A 22,564-nucleotide genomic window follows, 5' to 3' on the forward strand; every position below is an offset into this window, starting at 1 on the left:
CTCGCCTCTTCGGGGCCCACCCAACCCTGGCTGGATGAGGGTGACCGTACTGCCGGAATCCAGCAGGGCTCTGAAGTGTTTCCCGTAGATCACCACGTCTGCTTCCGGGGCTCCCGATGGCATCCGCTGGTGGACGATGCAGCCTGCCAGCCACGCACGCGGAGGCGGCATGGATTCGGCGCTGGGCATTGGCTCGTCTTGCGGCGGGGGAACCGTCGGCCTGCCTACTGGTCGCGGGGCGCCTTCGAGCGGCCGTCGCTCCTGGACCACCCTCCGGGGGAACGGCAACACTCGCTCCCCTGCCTCACGGTGGTGGATGGCATCCGCCAGCTCGATCGCCTCCACGAGTTCCGCGGTGTTGGCCGGGTTTTTCATACCGACCGCCTGCCGGATGGAACGGGGAAGAGCACGGAGGAGGCGATCGACCACCACCCGTTCCGCTACCTGAGCCGCCGTGGGACTTCCTTCCATCAGCCAATGGTGAGCGATGCGTTTGAGTTCGGCGGCTTGGGCACGGGCTGGCACACGGGGCTTGAATTCCCATTCATGAAACTGCTGGGCGGCACAGATGGATGAGAGACCCAACCTCGCCAGGATTTCACGCTTGACTTCGTCATAATCCTCAGCGATCGCACGGGGAAGTGAAAAATAAGCCCGCTGGGCTTCTCCAGTGAGTAGTGGTGCCAGTGCGCGTGTCCAATCGCCCTCTGGACACTCCTCACTTTGCGCCGTCGTTTCGAAGACCTGCAGGAAAGCCTCCACGTCATCATCCGCCGTCATCTTCGGTAGCAGGCGGGTGGCTTGGGCACGCGGATCAGGAAGCGGAACGCGCTGGGCGGCGGCAACACGGATGGCGGTTAATTCTTCTTCCGTCCTGCCCTGGCGAGTGGCGAGATGTTCCACGATTTGCTGCTGGCGGATGCTCACCTCCGTGAGGCGCTGCAACACTTCCTCCATCTTCGGGGAGCGAGCGCGCCGCTTCCGGGTCCTGTCGTGCAGAAAAAAACAAACAAACAAAGAAGATTAGGATTTCGGTGCGGTGAACTTGTCGGTGATTCCTCACGCTTCTGCCCGCATTCTCCACCAATGTCACGGGGTGAGGAATCACACGACAAGGCAGGCTGAGTGAAAAAGGCCCCGGAGGGTGGATTTTATTTACAGTGCGTGTCAAAAGGTGAAAACAGTCAGTGAGCCGGTGCGTGATGGCTGGTGATCCTTGTGCTCGGTGGTGCTCAATCCTTGTGAAAGTGGGTGTCCAAACGTGCTCCAGTGAAGTGGGCTGTCGGTCACTCGCTGCTTTCTGGGGGAGAACAACAAAGAGAGGTTAGTCCAGCAGTGCATTCAGCTCGAGACCAGAGTCTGTCTGTCTGCTCATCCATAGCTGCTTATATGCCTCCGGGCTGATGAGGTGCAGCTGTGACCGATCAGCCCATGGTGATGACGTGCAGGTGTGTTGTTGCCAGGGCGACGCTGATTCCTCTGGGTGGACTCGTCACAATATCTAGATATAGATACGATTACGATATATCGTTCAGCCCTAGTTTGAACGAAGCGTTTTAGGAAGGTGTGGCTGAGCCGTAACTTTTACAAATAATATCTCTTTGGGTTTGAGACTTTGTAACTCTGCAGATCTTATATATGAACAAAAAGCTATAACACACAAAAGAGAAAGGAAAACAAGAAATCGAATAATATGACCCCTTTAATATAACTATTGTATTCGTCTGAAAGAATAATGTCATATACACCTACGAGGGCTTGAGGGTGAGTAAATCATGGGGTAATTTTCATCTTTGGGTGAACTATCTCTTCAAAGCTTCTCTCTTGGTGACAACATCTGGTTTGTAATTGCTCTTCGCTCCTCCTTACATGTTTGGGAAGATTGTTGTACGTTGCATGCATTTCCACATGCACAGCATAAGCGACAAAAACTCAGCGCTTGCAGAGATGAGTTTGTGTAGGTCTTCATGTAGGTCTGTGAAACAAGCCGCTTTGAGACACTGAAAACACTGGATCATGAGGTGCTCATGTGTAAAAGACAGTGAGAGTATCTGATAAATTATGCAATAATATTAATAATTTACAACAGTACAAATAATATGCAATAATGATAACAATAATAAAAAGTTAAAGTCAGTTTAATAATAAAAGTTGTTAAAGTTGTTACAGAACAGTCTACATTTCAACATATTGCAAACGTTACAGGAAAAGCCTTAACTATGCAATTAAGGCAAATAAACCAAAATGTTCTCACTCACAGCTACTCCTGCAGCAACAACAACCGAGCACAGACCAGCTCAAAACACAACTGATGAGGGAAATACAAGCAGCCAAACAACACAAATACTCACTACAGATCCAGAGCAAGGTGAGAGATATGCTCACTGTGAATAGTTTTGATGCTGTTACTACGACAGATAGTTCTGTTTGGGAATAAATTGTATTGTTTGTGTCATTAATTTGCTTGTGTGCGTATTCCAGAAAATCTGTGCTTTAGTGGTGGGGATTTTTCAGTTTCTATATCAGTCCCACTTTATATTAGCTGGCCTTAACTACTATGTACTAACATCAAAAAATAAGTACAATGTAGTTATTGTGTTTATATTGTATTGCAACACACTTTTGCTGATACTGAGGTGGGATACGGGTAGGGTTAGGGACAGGTGTGGTGGTATGGGTAAGTTTAAGGGTAGGGTTAGGTGTAAGGGTATAAATGTAACTACAGAAATTAAATTACAAATGTAATTACATGCAGGTAATTTTTAAAATGTAAGTACAATGTAAAAACATGTACGTACACAATAAGTGCATTGTATCAAATTATTAATTTAAATGTTAGTTAAGGCCACCTAATATAAAGTGGGTCCACTATATCTGCATATACGGCAGTTGGTAGCAATGAGCAAACATCTTAATGAGAGTCACTGAATGATTCAACCAATTTGTTCAAAAATATTTGATTTATTCAGGAACGAGATATCGTACCAATTAATTCTGCTGTGAATTTTGTTGACGGAATAAACGTAGGTAACAATATTGCATCTAAAATGTGTGTTACTTAATATTACCTTCTTGTTAATTTAACTGTTGTATCACACTCAGTTGTGGGCCGACCATTGTAATATTGCTAAATTTATGTAAGTTGGACACTCTTAGAAGAAAAGGTTCTATACATAGAACTATACATAGGGTTCTGTCAGGCGTTTTATGTAAAATCCTTTAGGGGTTCCCATAATGGGATAATTTAATGGATTTAGTTCAATAAATTAATTTTGTTTTAAATTCATTTTTAACTTTTTGCCCTCTAGCAGTAAAAAAAAGTGAAACTGCATGGTCAGATGTTTGATACAACGTTAGTCTTTTAAATTGAGGCTACTGCTTTTGGTCAATTTTCTTTAAAAAATACAGAAATAATTTTGCCATTGCCATTAACTCCTGGAGGGACTTCAGGAACCATCATTTGGATAGGAGATTTTCCAGAAGAGGACGCACAATTTAAATGACGTGCTGCACATCATTGAGTGTTCTTTATCAACATCCATCGGGTCTTGCATCTACAAATTAAACGGTAATTAAAATCTTATTCCTATTGCCAAGAATGTTTGATATCAAACTGATGCTCAGGAGCTTGTCTTGCTAGGGATTTGAACATGTCATTTAACAGTGAGGCTTAGATTTGAATAGCCAAAACATTATTACTTTTGGGTAGTTTTTTTGTTTAATTTTGGTAACATTTGCAGTAGAACTCCGCAAGATCTGTAAACATAAAATTGTTACCCTTAAAATTTTGAATGCCGAATCTATTTAGAAGTTTGACTGTAGGTACTTCATAAGCCTACCTCATTCGCCTCTAGGTTACTCTCCCCTAGTGTTTACTAATTATTGACCTTTTATAATTTTTCTTCCTAAAAATCTTATTATGGTAAGCATAATGTATTTGTTCCCTACAGGTGTCTACCACTACATATTCAACCTGTATCAAGATGCGCAGGCAGCCTGTGCTTTGGAATTCATTCAGAGGTAAAACCCCTTCATTACTTGTCATAATTATATGGATATATACAATTAAATTAAATTAAAATGTTTGTATTTTTTGGTGTAAAATGGTTTTAGTACTGTACATTTCAAGCCACAACACACACACACACACACACACACACACACCTATACATGCACACACGCATGCACACACGCATGCACACACACATGCACACACACACGCACACACACGCACACACACGCACACACACATGCACACACACACACACACACACACACACACACACACACACACACACACACACACACACACACACACACACACACACACACACACACACACACACACACACACACACACACACACACACACACACACACACACACACACACACACACACAGGGTATTTAGTTGGACTATAGGCTTTATTATAATTCCATTTGATGTCACTTTTATATGTCATTCAAGTCCACTCTATTTGTGCAATGAAGAAAGACAAAAAAAGACATTTAATTTAATGTACACAAAACAGTATGTTGTTGCAACCCCACTCTGATCTTAGACTATTTTGATTTCAGGCGCTTTATTGGTATAAATCCAGAGAGAGGGACAAAGGCCAAAAGGGGCAAGGTTGTCTCCAAGAAGAAAGGTGTGATCGTCCTGAAGAAGTCTTCTGCAGTCAATATACACGTCGCCATGCTACTGAACAATCTCCTTGACTTTCAATGGAACTTCATATAGATCGGTGAGCACTTTAATCTCGCTCTCTTTGTTTTGACAGTCTAGCATTGCCAAATTAAGCCACAAAAGAATTGGTATTATTAACTTTATAAGTATTAGCCTGGAGTGTATACTGTACATTCCTGATGTTATAGTTTATAATGATTATGATTGTTTTTTGTTGTTTGACAGTGGCAACACTGGAGTAATGCTGCAGAGAGGAACAGCTGCTACTAAAGTGATGGTCATCTCTCCTGGATCCATAATGTAAAAACACAAACCTACCTCAAAGGACTATTTTAAGAGGTAAAAATACAAGCCTACCTCACAGGACAATTTGAAGAGGTAACCTGAAATGAAATGAACCCTAAATGTTTTTATTGATGCATATTATTGATGCATACTGTCAAAATGTTCTACTGTACTTTAATAGTTTCAAAATGGCCTTAATGCACATTTTCAAAATGTACTTCTTAAGTTTGTTTTCCAAATGTTGCCAATTCTGCATGTGTTCAAAATGAAAGTATATTTTTACAGACAGCAGAGAATACATTGCAGATTACATATGAAAATCTTTTAAATTGACTTTTAATCTAACTCACAGGACTATTTTAAGAGGAAAAACATGAGCCTGTGGGCTTTTTTTCCCCAAAAATGTGCCAACGATACTTGTATGCTGAATGTTCTTACTCATATAATCAAAAAGGTCTTAATGTTCCTTAAATAGTCTTAAAGGTGAACTATGTAGGATTTTTGCAGTAAAATATCCAGAAACCACTAGGCCAGTGTTATATATTTTGTTCAGTTGAGTACTTAGAATATCCCAAATGTTTCCAACTATTTGTAAATCGTGAGAAATTGCTATTTTAACCAAGGAGCCGGGACGTGTGAGCTATGCGTGTGAGGGAGTCGCCTGTCGATTGCGTCATATCTGCGTCACCCTCGGTTTCCGGTTTTATTCAGTGAAACACTTTACTCTCACTGCAGTGTGAACAAGTGTCATAGCAGCCGCCGAGCGAACGTCATAACTTCCTTTTCAACACACTCAGATATATCTAATACGACAAACAGAGTTGCGTTACCTCATATACTCATGACTGGAAAAGAGGAAGTGCGCCGGCAACCGTGTCATAATAAAAGTCCCGCCGGCGACAATGCCATAATAACAGTCCCGCTCTTCAATCGCTCCTGCGGCCTTGCTCAGCTCCACAACACTCGGCCCTGCTCTGCTTCACTACAGTAACGTTAATAATCGCATCCATCAACATGATTTCTGCCCGAGTCCTATCCTGACTGTTTTCCACCGGCTGTGAGGTGAAGACCACATGTCCCAAGATTCTGCGCTCAAACGTGGCGTCATCAAACTATGCCTTTGTTTTGAACAGGCGACCTCTAGTGGACGGAAAAGTTACATAGTGTAGCTTTAATAGTGACTTAAAAGTCTTCAAACGTATGTCTTAAATAAAAAAAAGTAAACTATCTAGTCAACCCTTCCCGTTTGATTAGGGTTAAGATCAGTCTCTGACGAGCAATTTAAGAATTTAAAGGGTTAGTTCACCCAAAAATGAAAATGACCCCATGATTTACTCACCCTCAAGTCATCCTAGGTGTATATGACATTCTTCTTTCAGACGAATACAATCAGAGTTATATTAAACATGTCCTGCTCTTCCAAGCTTTATAATGGCAGTGATTGTTCTGTTTTTTAAGTCCATAAAAGTGCATCTGTTCGTCATATAACTGCTCCACACGGCTCCGAGGGGTTAATAAAGGGCTTCTGAAGTGAATCGATGCATTTGTCTAAGGAAAATATCCATATTTAAAACTTTATAAATAAATGTAAATTATCTAGCTTCCGGCCAATCGCCTTCTGTTTTTTCAACTAATGGGAAAAGTGTTGTGCCTCTCACAATTCAAAATGCTTACGCTACATCTGACACCAGTTACGTTCGTCAGACATAGCGTAAGCATTATGGAATGAAAAGAAGAATCTGAAAGAAGAATGTCATATACACCTCCTAGGATGACTTGAGGGTGAGTAAATCATGGGCTAATTTTTATTTTTGGGTGAACTATCCCTTTAAGTTTATTGCCATAGTCTAAAGCAGACAAGGCTGTTTCTGTTTGCTACTAGAAATCTCTTCTTTGATGTTTATTTTCTTCTATTTGTTTTTTGTTTTTGTATTCATGTTGACATTGACATTGCTCTTTGGAATAAAGGTATTTGATTTTGAAGTTTGTATCGCTTATTTTGCATAATATTCACAATAATGCATATCTTAAGCAATTAGCCCCGAGAACAATAAAGTTAATTGCTATCAATATTGAATGATATGAAACTGTTAAATCTATTGTATTTCTAATACAGTAAAAAAAAAAAAAAAAATGCAGCATATTTCTGATTATTTGGAAATTATTTGGAAATTGACCTTCTCACATATTACTGTAGACAGGCACATCTACTGTGCCTGTCTACAGTAAACTGTGAGAAGTTAAAGTAACAACCTAAACAATATTATTGTAATTTCCAAATAATCACAGAAATATGCTGCATTTAAATCATTTAACAGTGCGTCTACATTGTGAACAGTGTGAAATCATTTAACAGTGCGTCTACATTGTGAACAGTGTGAAATCATTTAACAGTGCGACTACAGAAATATACTGTATTTCTGGTTTACAGACTACTACTGTAAAGTCATTTTACGCATGATTACCGTAAAAATTACGGTATATTGCTGGCGTCTTTGCTGCCAGCTCTTTACTGTAAATTATAGAAATACAGAAATATACTGTTTTCCTGGTTTACAGACTACTACCGTAAAGTCATTTTACATATGATTACCGTAAAAATTACGGTATACTGCTGGCGTCTCTGCTGCCAGCTCTTTACTGTTATTTTACAGGGAAATTTTTTACAGTGTTGTTTTGGTAGTGCTTTAGCTCTGCTCGAATGAATATGGTTCTTTCTCATAATAAAAAAAGAGATTATCATGCTATATCATTCATACTAGGCTTAAGAGATCCTGTTTGGATGGAAAGGCTCTCAAGCTGACTAGCTGAAGACATTAATGTGTAGCTACACCCATTAATATGGTATTTCCTTGAAATTAAATTCCATTACAATGAACTCTGTTAGAGAGTTACATATGGCAATTCATCTGTTGAGTAATAAAAAACAGCATCCCAAATCCCTCAGATCTTGCCCTCTCCCAAGCCAATGGAGATTCTGGTTTTATTACGAGCTCTGTCGCATTCTCTTTTGGCCAGCTGACTCTCCACTCTAAAATGGGCGATTCCCCGGAGGTTGGAGATTTAGCTGCTCCGCGTCCAACTTTCTTGCTCGTTGTATAACTAACCTATGCCACACTCACACCACACAAAGTAGCCAAAGCAACTTTTCTCTGTTTATGGATATGACGAGGCATGCATAGGCGGGTGACGTATGTAAGCAATTTCCCAAGAAAACCATCCCGGTCTAAAATATAAACACTTATAACAGGCTTAGTAAAGTCATCAAAAGTGTTATGCAATCATTTCATTTCTCCTTGTAAAACTTTTTGGCATAAAAGGTTCTTTAAAGCTGAACCTTAAGAGGCTTACACTGTTTATTATAAAGAATAATGTAACTCTTATACATTCTGCGTTGATCAGACACGTTTTCTAAAGGTTCAGTAAATAGTGCCTAGATACATTATGATTATTAAATAATGTAAGCTATAATCTTTATAATTTTTCCTTATTTCTTCCACATATGACTCAGTATAATCCATATTTTTGTCCAATCATCCCAAAGATAACCTGATTCTGGTTCATGAGAACCTGACGTGGACTGAAGCTGTGAGTTACTGCAGAAAGCACCATGTGGACCTGGTCTCCATTCACAGTGAGGAGCTTCAGAACAGGGTAGCGAGAAGGGCCATCCATGCCTGCACTTCTCATGTATGGCTGGGTGTCCGTTACACCTGCACCTTCAACTTCTGGTTCTGGATAGAGAACAGAGAAGCAGGCTGCTACCAGAACTGGGCATCTGGCCATGGGCCACGTGGTTATGAGGAGTGTAGGCTGTCAGGAGCTATGAAGTCCACTGGAGGGCACCGTTGGGTCGGGAGGCTGGAGAGCGAAAGGCTGAATTTCATCTGCTACACTTGTGCAGACAGCAAATGTTGTACTGATGCATTTTAACCATAAAGAACGATGGAAGGCTATGAAGATGCAGTCGAAGAGAAACTGCTTATTTGATCCAATGCATTTTTAATGGATGCTCTGAACTTTACATGTCATTCCAATGGCAACAAAAACTTGTCCAACATAATAACTGTTCTATTATTTCTCATCTGCTCTATGAATTCATGTATTTTAAAGCTTGTTTATTTGTTTGTTTTTTCAATCAAAGTTGGACAATAGGGATGTGAAGAATATGCACAACTGTGACTTATTTTAGATAGTACATAATTTACATAAATAAATAATGCCCTTTTTATTGTAATTGTTGAATAGTACCAGCAAATATGTAATCTGAACACATCCGATTGAGGCTCTGTCTTTATGCTTGTACAGAAGATGGCTGTAATATTTGTAATAATATGAATACATTATAAATATTGTAATACGAATCATATTCCTTTTTATAATATTGCAGTGTTATAATGAATTTGTTGTATTGTACTTTTTGCCAAACATAACGTAAATTGGCAATGCTGCGGTTTTAGACCTTCACACAAACGTATTTAAATGTTTCATAGGAAGTAAGTATTCAAATGACATTTATTTTAGTATATTGTGAGGTAGTTTGCCTTAGAGGATCCATAAACTCTTTTGTTTTGTGCTCCTTTCCATGTTTAGTTACAGGAACAGGTGTGTGGTTTTCATTTGCTTATCTAGATCTGTTCATCTAAAGGCAAAAAGTGTGGTTAGAACTGTAATATGCTTTAACACACACTGCTGGAGTGTCTTTTCCATGATCACAGAACCATCATGCTGTCCATTCTCCTCGCTGTTCTGGGTAAGCTTTTTAATACATACTTTCTGTCTTGATTTTCAAAACTACTGATTAGAATGTACTGCCATAATGGATAATGATATTCTTACTTTTCTTTTTAAGGCATTAATTAATCCATGTTTATCATATGTTCTTCACAGGTCCTTCACTTCAAGCCAAATATCTCACCAGTATCACTTCAAAAATATCAGAAAGAACTGGACTGAGGCTCAGAGATTCTGCCGTGAGAAGTACACTGACCTGGCGACTGTGAATAATGCAGTTGAGATGAACCATGTTCAAAACCATAAGTGATGTTTCATATGTGTATATTGGACTTTATAGAAGTGAAGAGTTCAGATGGCACTGGTCCCTGCCAGACAGTTTATACAGTGAAGAGACATTCCAAAAATGGATGAATAAAAAACCTAATAAAAATAATAATAATGAGGGATGTGCATTGAAGAAGAGTGGGGAATGGTTTAATGATAGTTGTGCTACAACAAGGCATTTTGTATGCTTTAACTGTATAAGTATTAAAAATTAAGAATTTTACACATTAGTTTTGTAATGTTTTGTGACCTAACCTTCCCACTGGTTTTGTTTATTATAACAGACATGGTACATATGAATATTACCAGCTATTAAAAATGTTTTCTTGTCATTTGTCTGTAGCAACAGCCAATAAAAAGTACATTGCGTCTTCATTGTGACGCGGAAGGCACTTGAGCATGCTTCAAATTTTGCCGCCTTGGCAGTGAGAACGGGTTGAATGCTGAGATAGTGTACTCAAGAGATTTCTGTTCATCTCTAGGTCCAATAATGATGAGTGAGGGGAGGCAGGGAATGGACAAAGCTTTAAATGACATCAGAGATGCTGAATGGGAGAGGCAAAACTATGACTCTCAAGTGAGGATCTGCACTGAAAAAGTGTCTTATTACCAGAAAGTAATCTCCAGGACACAGAATGAAATAAAACAGACCAATGAGGCACTGAAGATGATTAAGCAGGAGACTGGAAGGGTTCAAAAGGATCTAAAGGACACAGGAGATATTTAGCAAATGGCCAGGAAAGCTGTGAACCTTCTGAGTGTCCTTAGTGTGTCCTTACAGAGTGTCCTCCTCTACAGTCAGGGTGTTCCAGGCCTCACAGACACTTTGAGGGAGACTGTTGAAGGACTACTGGCTTTATGCAACTCACCCAGTAATTCTGAATATGTCAACTAGTACTGATCATATTTATGTACCTCACATTGCAAATGCTTAAAAATAGAAAAAGTGTTTATTGGTGTTTTAGAAAGCATGGTAAGAAATTCTTGTTAGCTGTTTAGCTACCATAACTGAGAAAAATAGAACATTTGACATTTATTAAACAAATAAACTTGCAAATTATGTTGTAAATGCAAAGGTAAATAAATACATAAATTCTGCTTTTAGTCACAATGATTTCAAAATGTATCCATTTTACACTAAAATGCACATGATTCACTCTATTACCATCATAAAATGCTAAATGAGGGGGGAAAAATTATTACTTGAAAATCTTATCAACATCTTGTTCATTTCTAGGCTAGATGGGGGATTTATATTCCATCCTCAGCAAAATGCATCTCAAATGATAGTTTTCAAATTAACAGTTTAAAAATTAACATTTCAAATAAACAGTTGCTGTTGGCATATAGCTGAAATATGTAATGTCTTATTAGGTGGGCTATTTCCATTTTAATAATGTTATTTAAATTTGTTTAAAACATTACATTTAGAAAAATAATGTGTTTAATTATTAAAGAAATATTCCAGGTTCAATATAAGTTCAACAGTAGACTATTATTTGTGGCATGACCATGATCAGCCTAAAAATGTATTTACTCTAAAAGGATCAATGCCCTTAAATAATCGTAAACCAGAAAAAAATTACAGCTTGTGTTCTGTATAAGTCTGTTTGTTTAGTTTGCAAAAGATTGCAAAAATATATAAAGACTTTAAGTTTAAAATCTCACAAGCAATGCAGAATAGACCACACAACCTACAGTTCCCTTTCGTTCAGTCACTACGACGTACGTTAGTGACTAACGAATGGGGGTTTCGCTTAGAAGCCAATCATCTTCTTCGTATTCAACAGCGCCCAATGGCAGTGCCAATGCCATGGGCATGCGGAATTTGCATGCGTAACTCCGCCCCACCTCGTGGGTATATCAGGAAGTACGCTGGCAACATCGCATTATGTTTCTGCTTTGGAGCCAAGAGGATCTCTTCACTCCTACAAGCCTGATCTGAGTCTTCGACAGCTTTCGAGACGAGCAGCTTTCCAGAGGCGTTGGTGTTACGGCGCGTTCCAGTGATCATCATACTGCCTGCCTGCTGATCTGCGCAGTGGTCTGCTAGACAGCTGGTGTGTGGTCCCTGGGCGCTTCGGCGTTCTCTGCGAGGCTTTCCTCTCATAAAAGAGCTTACACGTGACGCGTCCTTTTCAGGATGTCTCGTCCGTGTACTTCTGGGTGTGGTCGGTTGCTTTCCTCCTCTGATGGGCACGAACACTGTCTGGTATGTTTGGGCTTTCAGCATGCTCAGACAGCGTTCGTGGATGCGTCATGTTCTCACTGCAGGAACATGACCATCGCAGTGTTGCGGTCAAGACTCCATGACCTTCGTACTGAAGTGAGACACAGAGGTTTGCGGACACAGAGATCTGGCTCGGATTGCTTCATATGAGACCGCTTCAGCACTGGCTACGCGATCGAGTCCCGAGATGGGCATGGCGGTCTGGCACGCTCCGGGTCCCAGTGACCCGGGCCTGCTTACAGACACTCACCCCGTGGTCGAACCTCAGTTTTCTACGGACCGGAGTGTCCTTAGAACGAGCTTCCCGGCATGTTGTTGTGACAACTGATGCATCATCCACGGGCTGGGGTGCCATGTGCAATGGACAAGCAGCCGCGGGCTCCTGGACAGGACCCCAGCGCCTTCTGCATGTCAATTGCCTCGAGTTACTGGCTGTACGGTTCGCCCTGCACCGCTTCCGAGCGTTGCTGAAGGGTCAACATGTGCTAGTCAGGACAGACAACACGGCCGTAGTAGCGTACATCAACCACCAGGGCGGTCTAAGCTCCCACCGTATGTCTCAACTCGCCCGCAATCTCGTTTTGTGGAGTCAGAAGCGCCTGAGGTCCCTTCGTGCTGTCCACATCCCTGGAGACCTGAACTGTGCAGCCGACGAGCTCTCACGGTTTCAGCCTCTCCCCGGAGAGTGGAGACTCCACCCCCAGACGATCCAGCTGATATGGGAACGGTTCAGCGACGCACAGGTAGATCTGTTTGCCTCCCAGGACTCTTCCCATTGCTCCCTGTATTATTCCCTGTCCGAGGGCACCCTCGGCACGGATGCACTGGCGCACAGCTGGCCGTCCGGGCTCCGCAAGTATGCGTTTCCCCCAGTGAGCCTTCTTGCACGGGTACTGTGCAAGATCAGGGAGGACAAGGAGCAGGTCATGTTGGTCGCCCCGCTTTGGCACGGCCAGACCTGGTTCCCAGAACTCTTACTCCTTGCGACAGCCCCTCCCTGGCCTATCCCTCTGAGACCGGACCTCCTCACTCAGAGACGGGGCACCTTTTGGCACCCGCGTCCAGCGTTCTGGAAGCTCCACGTGTGGCTTCTGGACGGGACACGGTAGGTTTGAGTAGCCTTCCACCTGCGGTGGTCGCTACCATCACTTCCGCTAGAGCTGAGTCTACACGACGTCTCTATGCGTTGAAGTGGAACCTCTTCGTCACATGGTGCTCTTCCCGCCAAGAAGACCCCTGGAAATGCCCGATCGGGTCCGTGCTATCGTTTCTCCAGGAGGGGGTGGAGCGAAGGCTGTCTCCCTCCACCCTTAAAGTGTACGTGGCCGCAATATCTGCCTACCACGATCTTCTGGGAGACAAAAAGGTAAGTCAGCACGACCTGATCATCAGGTTCCTGAGGGGGGCGAGGAGACTGAATCCTCCTCGCTCTCCTCTCGTTCCCTCTTGGGACCTCTCAGTAGTCTTAAGTGCTCTGCAGAGGCCTCCCTTTGAGCCTTTGCGGTCGGCCGAGATTAAGTTCTTGTCTATGAAGACGGCTCTGCTGACCGCATTGGCCTCGCTTAAGAGGGTCGGGGACCTGCAAGCATTTTCGGTTGACGAAGCGTGCCTTGAGTTCGGGCCGGCTAACTCTCACGTGATCCTGAGACCCCGGCCCGGATATGTGCCCAAGGTTCCTACCACTCCGTTCCGAGATCAGGTGGTGAACCTGCAAGCGCTGCCTTTGGAGGAGGCAGACCCAGCCTTGGCATTGCTCTGTCCAGTACGCGCTCTCCGCGCCTACGTAGACATGATGCAGTGTTTCAGGACCTCAGACCAGCTCTTTGTCTGTTATGGTGGAGAGCGGAAGGGAAGCGCTCTCTCAAAGCAGAGGTTGTCTCACTGGATAGTGGACACCATTGTTTTGGCTTACCAGCAGCAAGGCCGACCATGTCCCCTTGGTGTGAGGGCACACTCCACCCGGAGTGTGGCCTCCTCTTGGGCTCTAGCGCATGGCGCCTCGCTAACAGACATCTGCAGAGCTGCAGGCTGGGCGACACCCAACACATTCGCCAGATTCTACAATCTCCGAGTGGAGCCAGTGTCCGACTATGTACTCGCCCCTACGGGTGGCCGGTAATGGGCCAGGCTCAGGTGTCTTCGTTTGCTCGCCATTCCACTCCCATGACTGGATACGTGCGATATTTTCCTCAGGTGAGCTCCCCGAGAGCCCTGAGCTCCTCCAGCACTGCTTACGCCGACATTAGTTCAGTCTGCCCTTTCGAGCCCAGACCCTCATGTCCGGCCAGGTGCTCCGTGTGCATGGTTCCCCTCCGGCGACCCCCACACGAGTATTCCCACCGTAAGCCTCCTCAGTGAGCAGGTGTCTTTCCCTTGGCAAGTCCCTGCCACCCCTAGGGTTAAGAATCCACCTTCGGCTGGTACCCTAGTGATCTTCCATATGCAGCCCTCAGCGGGTCATATGTGTATTCTCTAAGTCCTCCCTACGGTAGGCATCTTGGCATTCCCTCACTGGGATATGCTTCCCAGTGTACCTTGGTATTCCTGTGATAAGTGGGAGTCCTACGGCCTTAAGTGGCAGGTCTCACACTTACGCAGGGCACTGGATGACAGTTGAGTGGCGTTGTTGAATAGGATCCCCCATTCGTTAGTCACTAACGTACGTCGTAGTGACTGAACGAAAGGGAACGTCTCGGTTACGTATGTAACCCTCGTTCCCTGAGGAGGGAACGGAGACGTACGTTTCCTTGGCCACGTCAGCTGTGCTGCCTGGAACGCGGAGTTCAGTCTTGGCTCCTGCAGCAGTAACATAATGCGATGTTGCCAGCGTACTTCCTGATATACCCACGAGGTGGGGCGGAGTTACGCATGCAAATTCCGCATGCCCATGGCATTGGCACTGCCATTGGGCGCTGTTGAATACGAAGAAGATGATTGGCTTCTAAGCGAAACCCCCATTCGTTAGTCACTAACGTACGTCTCCGTTCCCTCCTCAGGGAACGAGGGTTACATACGTAACCGAGACGATTTGGCTAATAAATAAAATGTACTGATCTATGAGCAATACAATTCATTTTACAATCCTAGTCCTGCGGACTCACCGCTCTGCACATTTTGTATGTTTCCCTTATTTAATACACCTGGTAGGAAAAGGCTACACTGAAGGTGACAGAAAAGAGAAACATACAAATTGTGCAAGGTTGCATTTACCAAAAGCATCCGCTCAGTATCAATCAAAACACTGAATGAGTATGTTTAACACAGTTTACTAAGTTCTACATGTGCACAAATCCTCTCAAGTGAAGATTTAGACAAAAGATTCATTGTGCAGTTTAGTTATATTCATTGATTAAAACGCTCAATGAGAAGCACTGAACTGACTGACAGCATCATTGATTATAAAGGAAATGTTCTTTAGTCGCTTTCTGTGTAATTTCATGAAGAAAAGTCATGTTCATTATATGTGCTCACTTGGGTCCCAAATTGGTGCTAATAATGGGGCCAATGTGGGCTACACACAAAAACTTCATGGGGCCCACATGGGTGATCACACTGGACCCACAAATGGCCCCATTAAGGTTTTTGCAATTAATGCAAAATAATTCATTAATGTTTTTAAAAGATTCCAGTGGGTCAAATAATGAGCTATACTACGCAAAATTCGCTGTCAAACCACTTGTACCCTACCAAACAGAGAATTCCTAAAATCAGCTTATTTTATGTGGCGCCCCTGCAACTGTAAAGAAAATGACTTCAACTCGAAAATGTGTAAATCTTGTTTTTATGAATTGTGTTGAGGCAAAAATTAACATTGTCATTACTAATGCACTAATACATTACTAATAAGAGACAAACCTTGCCCAATTGTCTTTATAAAGATTTATTTTTCTTGCAAGAAAGAGCCCACAGTCAAAACAGCCATACAATGCCTGCCTCAAGTGTGGACTGGGGACACAAAGAAGCCACAAGCTTCTTATACCCCCAATGTCTAAACACCCCTTCTCAGTAGTTTTCCACACATGGAAAAAGTGAGAAACACAACACACAAATGGCCCCCCGCTGTCTTAATTTAATTAGTTATATCCGACACCTTTGGTCCTGGGTCACAACCCAGTCACTGTGTTTGTTAAGCTTACAGAGGTGTTTTGCATGGCCGAAACAGATGTTGACTCCGGTGTGAACGCAATCATAAATTATTTAATCTTCTTCTGTGATTACATTTTTCCCCAACAATTCCCCCTTTTATCATTCTTTGATAACTCACAAGAAAAATGTAAAATGTGTATATATGAATATAATAATAAAAAATAGAAGTAGTAATAATAAAACAATAATAATAAAAAGGTAATAATAAAACAAACAATTTTAAGTCACTCACACTTACACTCTTAATCTCTGATTTTTGTATAAATGATCACTCTCTTAAAGGTCCCATGGCATGGATTTTTTTATTTTATAATGTATTCTGGGGTGTACTTATATTGTTAGTATGATTTTTACATCATAAAATGTCATAATTTAGAAATAAAAGGCATTTTTTCTATACTGATGTTTGCCCTCTGGCTGAATGCCCTGTTTCAAGGGGCGTGTCTGCAGTGAGACTTCATTAAAAACGGGTATAAATGAGACACAGGTTATTGCATCAAATCAGCCTTTTGCTGAGGAGCCGAGTAGGTAGACAGGCACCCCAGCAGGGTACAGAGGACATGGCGACGGGACGTGGCGTCTCCGTTCCCTTCTTCAGGGAACGAGGGTTACATACGTAACCGAGACGTTCCCATTCAGTCGGTCACTCTCGACGCCACGTCGGAGTACCGACGAATAGGAATCCCTACCAAAGCGCCATGGCTTCTGCCCCCATCCAGTGCCCGGGAAGTCCATCACTGCTGTTCCGCATGACCCGCTCAGTGATTATTGGATAACACTGGGAAAGCGTGCCCTAGAGAAGGGAACGCTGCGGAGCCCACATCGTACCCCGAAGGAGTTATGTGGAGTACAATGCTGAGCCGTAGCCCGCAAGGAGAAGGGGGCTCAGTCCCACTGCAGGGAAGGCTCTCCCAAGGGAAAGACACGGGCTTCCCGTACGAGCGACCGTGGAAGAAAATATGGGATCCCCGCAGGGTCACTCATATGGCCCAAGCCCAATACCGGTTCTCAAGGATTCAGCGGCAAGGGGCCTGATGCCAGACGTTCCGCCACGTCCGGCACCGAGGGCAGTGGAGGACTCACAGAGTTTGCTTCTGGAGAATATAAGCGCCGTAGCGCAGCAAGCCAACAAGAGCCGGGGCCTCTCAGTGCTTCTACCCGTTTGAGGTGAGAACACAGGAGGAGACCGGCTCTACACGTAGGCTATAGAATCTAGCGAACGTGTTGGGTGTCGCCCAGCCCGCAGCTCTACAGATGTCTGACAGCAAGGCGCCACGTGCCAGCGCCCAGGAGGATGCAACACTTCTAGTAGAGTGTGCTCGCACCCTGAGCGGACAGGGCACACCTTGTGCTTGGTAAGCCAAGGTGATGGCATCCACTATCCAGTGGGCCATCCTCTGCTTGGAGACAGTCTTTCCCTTCTGCTGGCCTCCGTGACAGACAAAGAGCTGATCTGAGGTCCTGAAGCTTTGAGTTCTATCCACGTAAACCCGCAGAGCCCGGACGGGACAGAGAAAAGCTAGGGCTGGGTCTGCCTCCTCCGGGGGCAGCGCTTGCAGGTTCACCACCTGGTCCCTGAAGGGAGTGGTAGGAACCTTGGGCACATAGCCAGGCCGGGGTCTCAACACCACGTGGGTATCACCCGGCCCGAACTCTAGGCACGATTCGTCGACCGAAAATGCCTGCAGGTCCCCTACCCTCTTGATGGAGGCCAATGCAGCCAACAGCAAAGTCTTCATAGTCTCATTCTGCTGACTGCAAAGGCTCAAATGGGGCATTCTGAAGTGCTCGGAGCACCAGAGCAAGATCCCAAGAGGGTATGGAGGGAGGGCGAGGAGGATTTAACCGTCTCTCCCCCCTAAGGAACCTGACGACCAGGTCGTGCTTCCCAACCGTCTTACCTTCTACATGGTCGTGATAGGCGGATATTGCAGCCATAGGATATTGCAACATAAACCTTGAGGGTGGAGGGCAACAGCCTACGCTCCAACCCCTGTTGCAGGAAGGAAAGCACAGACGCCATCGAACATCTTCGGGGGTCTTCTCGGCGAGAAGAACACCACTCGACGAACAGGTTCCACTTCAAGGCGTAAGCCTGTCTTGTAGACGGCGCTGCCGAAGTGATGGTGTTAACTACCTCTTGGGGTAAGTCACCTAGAACCTCCGCGTCCCATCCAGGGGCCAGACATGAAGCCTCCACAGGTCTGGACGCGGGTGCCAAAGGGTGCCCCGTCTCTGAGTCAGAAGGTCCTTCCTCAGAGGAATCGGCCAAAGAGGGGCTGTCGCGAGGAGCATAAGTTCTGGAAACCAGGTCCGGTTGGGCCAGTACGGCGCCACCAGCAGGACCTGCTCCTCGTCCTCCCTGAGTCTGTGCAAGTAGGCTCACTGGGGGAAACGCATATTTGCGCAGCCCCTGGGGCCAGCTGTGCGCCAGGGCATCCGTGCCGTGTGTACCCTCGGTCAGCGAATAGAACCACTGGCAGTGGGACGTTTCTGGGGAGGCAAACAGGTCGACCTGTGCCACCCCGAACTGTCTCCAGATCAGCTGAACCACCTGGGGGTGGAGTCGCCACTCGCCTGGGAGCGCAGCTCGTGAAAGCTCATCGGCCACACGGTTGTGCACACCGGGGACACGAATGGCCCGAAGCGACCTCAGACACTTCTGACTCCAGAGGAGGAGATGGCGGGCGAGTTGCGACATGCGACGGGAGTGCAGACCACCTTGTTGGTTGATATACGCAACGGTCGCAGTGTTGTCCATGCGGACCAGTACATCTTTGCCCCGTAACCACGCTTTGAGGCGGCTCAGAGCAAGATGCACTGCTAGCAACTCGAGGCAATTGATATGCCAATGCAGGTGCTGGCCCGTCCAAACCCCTGACACTGCATGCCCATTGTACGTGGCTCCCCAGCCCATGGCTGAGGCATCCGTGAAAACCACAGCGTGCCTGGACACCTGTTCCAGGGGCACTCCGACCCGAAGGAACGAGGGGTCTGACCATGGACTGAAGGACTGGCGGCAGGCCGGTGTGATGCTCACCCGGTGAGTGCCGCGTTGCCACGCCCATCTTGGGACTCGGCCATGTAGCCAATGCTGAAGCGGTCTCATATGAAGCAGGCCGAGTGGTGTTACTGCCGCAGTGGCCGCCATATGCCCCAAGAGCCTCTGAAACTGTTTCAGTGGAACCGCCATCCTGCCTTGAAACGTGTTCAGGCAGCTCAGCATCGACTGGACACGCTCCTCTGTGAGGCGCGCTGTCTGTTCGACCAAATCCAACTCCATACAGAGAAAAGAGATCCTCTGCACGGGGGCGAGTTTGCTATTTTCCCAGTTGACCCGAAGACCCAACTGGCTGAGGTGTCTGAGCACCAGGTCCCTGTGTTCGCACAACTGATCCTTGGACTGTGCTAGAATGAGCCAGTCGTCGAGATAGTTGAGGATGTGAACGCCCTGTTCTCTCATGGGCACAAGGGCCCCCTCCGTGACTTTCGTGAAGACACGGGGGGACAGGGACAGCCCGAAAGGCAGGACTCTGTACTGATATGCTCGACCCTCGAACGCAAAGCGCAGAAACGGCCTGTGTCGAGGAAGAATCGAGACATGAAAGTACGCGTCCTTCAGGTCGATCGCTGCAAACCAATCTTGGGGACAGATGCATTCGAAAACGCGTTTCTGCGTGAGCATCTTGAACGGTAGCTTGTGGAGGCTCCGATTCAGGACTCGCAGGTCCAAGATTGGCCGTAACCCACCGGTTTTCTTGGGTACAATGAAGTACGGGCTGTAGAACCCGGTCTTCATATCGGCTGGAGGGACCGGCTCTATCGCGTCCTTCGCCAGTAGGACAGCGATCTCCGCACGCAGGACATGGGCATCTGCAGCATTCACCGAGGTGAAGTGGACGCCCTTGAACCTGGAGGGGTGCCGGGCGAACTGAATCGCATTGCCGAGCCTGATGGTCCGAATGAGCCAGCGTGACGGACTGGGGAGCTCTAGCCAGGCTCGCAGAGACCGTGCAAGCGGGACCATAGGGACCACCGGCGTACCCACCGTGGGGCAGCGAGGTGGAATGCAGGTACCGGGCTGGGGCTGCTGTCTCGTGGAGGCGGCCCGCAGCGAGGTGAGAGTGTGCTGTGCAACACTTACTTGATTCCACAGGTGGGCAGGAGGAATGTGAGGAGGTCATCCACTGCTGCCCGCTGGCGAAGGGGGAGGATGAGTGTGGTCCGGCGTTTGACCGGCCACAACTCTCCGAGCCCCCTGAGGACCCAGAGATGGAGGAAACTGCTCTTTTATTGAAAATTTGGGTACCACAGAAACAAAATGGAACACAAGATTCTCCTCCTGGCCCTCCTCTGGGGGATGGAGCGGTGCGGTCACCGTCTCCAGAAGAGCAGTCCTCCCCATTTCCGGGTCGCCCATCTCAGGGCCGCTTGCCCTTGCCCCTGCCTTTGCCACCTCTCTTGGCAGGAGCCTGGACGGGCGGGGCGGCCTGCTTGCGCCCGGGTCCACGACGTTGCTTGGGTGGAGGCTGCTGCTGCGACGTGGGAGTGGAGGCAGACGCAGACTGAGGTTCTGCCGGCTGCGGGGTGGAGACAGCAGCTGACCACCGTGGCAGGATGTGACTGATGGCCTCAGTCTGCTTCTGTGCGACCGAGAACTGCTGGGCGAAGTTCTGGACCGCGTCGCCGAAGAGGCCGGTCTGGGAGACGGGGGAGTTAAGGAACCTGATCTTGTCGGTTTCCCTCATGTCTGCCAGACACAGCCAGAGATGGCGTTCCTGGACCACCATAGTGGACATTGCACGACCCACGGCCCGCGCCGTAACCTTCGTCGCACGAAGCGCGAGGTCCGTTGCGGTTCTCAGTTCTTGGAGAACTGCGGGATTGTGACCAGCCTCGTGCAGGTTCTTCAGTGCCTGGGCCTGATGAACCTGCAACAACACCATAGCGTGTAAGGCGGAGCCTGCCTCTCCACAAGCCTGGTAGGCCTTTCCGATCAGATCGGACGAGTACCTACAGGCTCGGGGGGGGGAGACACGGGTTCCCCCTGGATGTGGAGTTAGGGCACAGTTGCATAGCAACGGCCCGTTCCACGGGAGGAACCTGCGTGTAACCCTTTGCAGGTCCGCCATCGAGGGTGGTGAGGGAGGAGGATCCACTGGGCCAGTTTCGGGCAGTCAAAGATGCCGTCCATGACCTAGTGAGCTCCTCGTTCACCTCCAGGAAGAAAGGAACCGGGGTGGGGCGCTGAGAACCAGCACGGGCCACCCAGAGAAACCAATCATCCAACCTTGAAGGTTCGGGACACGGTGGAGGGTTCCACACGAGCCCGATCTTCTCAGCGGCCCGGGAAAGCATGGCCATTATCTCTGGATCGGGCACAGCGGATCTTCCCGAAGGAGCCCCCTGCGCCGACACGTCATCTCCAGAGAAGGCTGACCCTCCCTCCGATGCAGCGATGGACATCTGATCATCAGGGGGAGCCCCGAAGGATACGGATGATGCACATCTCGAGGACGGCCCACCACGTTCCAACGGCAGCTCTACTGGCTGCGGAGTGCGAGAGGGATGAGGGTTCCCCGGGGGTTGGTTCCCTGGGGGAAGCGCGCTCACCGTAACCCTCAAATCACCCGTGCTACTGCCTGAAGTAACCCTCTGTGGAGGGTTAGATCGAGGCAGAGGCACAGGGACTCCACCCCTTGCGAGATGGAGTCTAGACCGCAACTCCGAGATGGTCACACTGCATGAAAAGTGGGATTTTCGTCAGTATGTGGCACTGTAGATTGCCGTGGAACTTCAGGTTTACGACTGTGCACGGCAATTTGCAGGCAACACCGGAAACTGCTGTAAATTGTCGGAAATTGACGTGGGCCTTGCTTGGCAGTTGTCCCCCCATGACCCCCCCTCCCCTTAATTCTAGGGGAGGCTTTATCATGTAAATGAACATGCTGTGAGCTACACAAATGCAAATCAGAGTAGCAGGAGGGGGAGTTTTATCTAGGTTCTGAATTTTTTTAACTAAAACAAGTTTAAAGTTTAAGTTAAAATGTTAACTTAAATTTAAGTTAAATGTACTCGTTTTAGTTCACATTACTACATTTTTAGGGCAACCAATTCGCTCCAATTTTTTAAGTAGATTCAACTTGTCCGGGCTC

This window comes from Gobio gobio (genome assembly GCF_949357685.1).
Source record: "Gobio gobio genome assembly, chromosome: 15".
Classification (NCBI taxonomy): Eukaryota; Metazoa; Chordata; class Actinopteri; order Cypriniformes; family Gobionidae; genus Gobio; species Gobio gobio.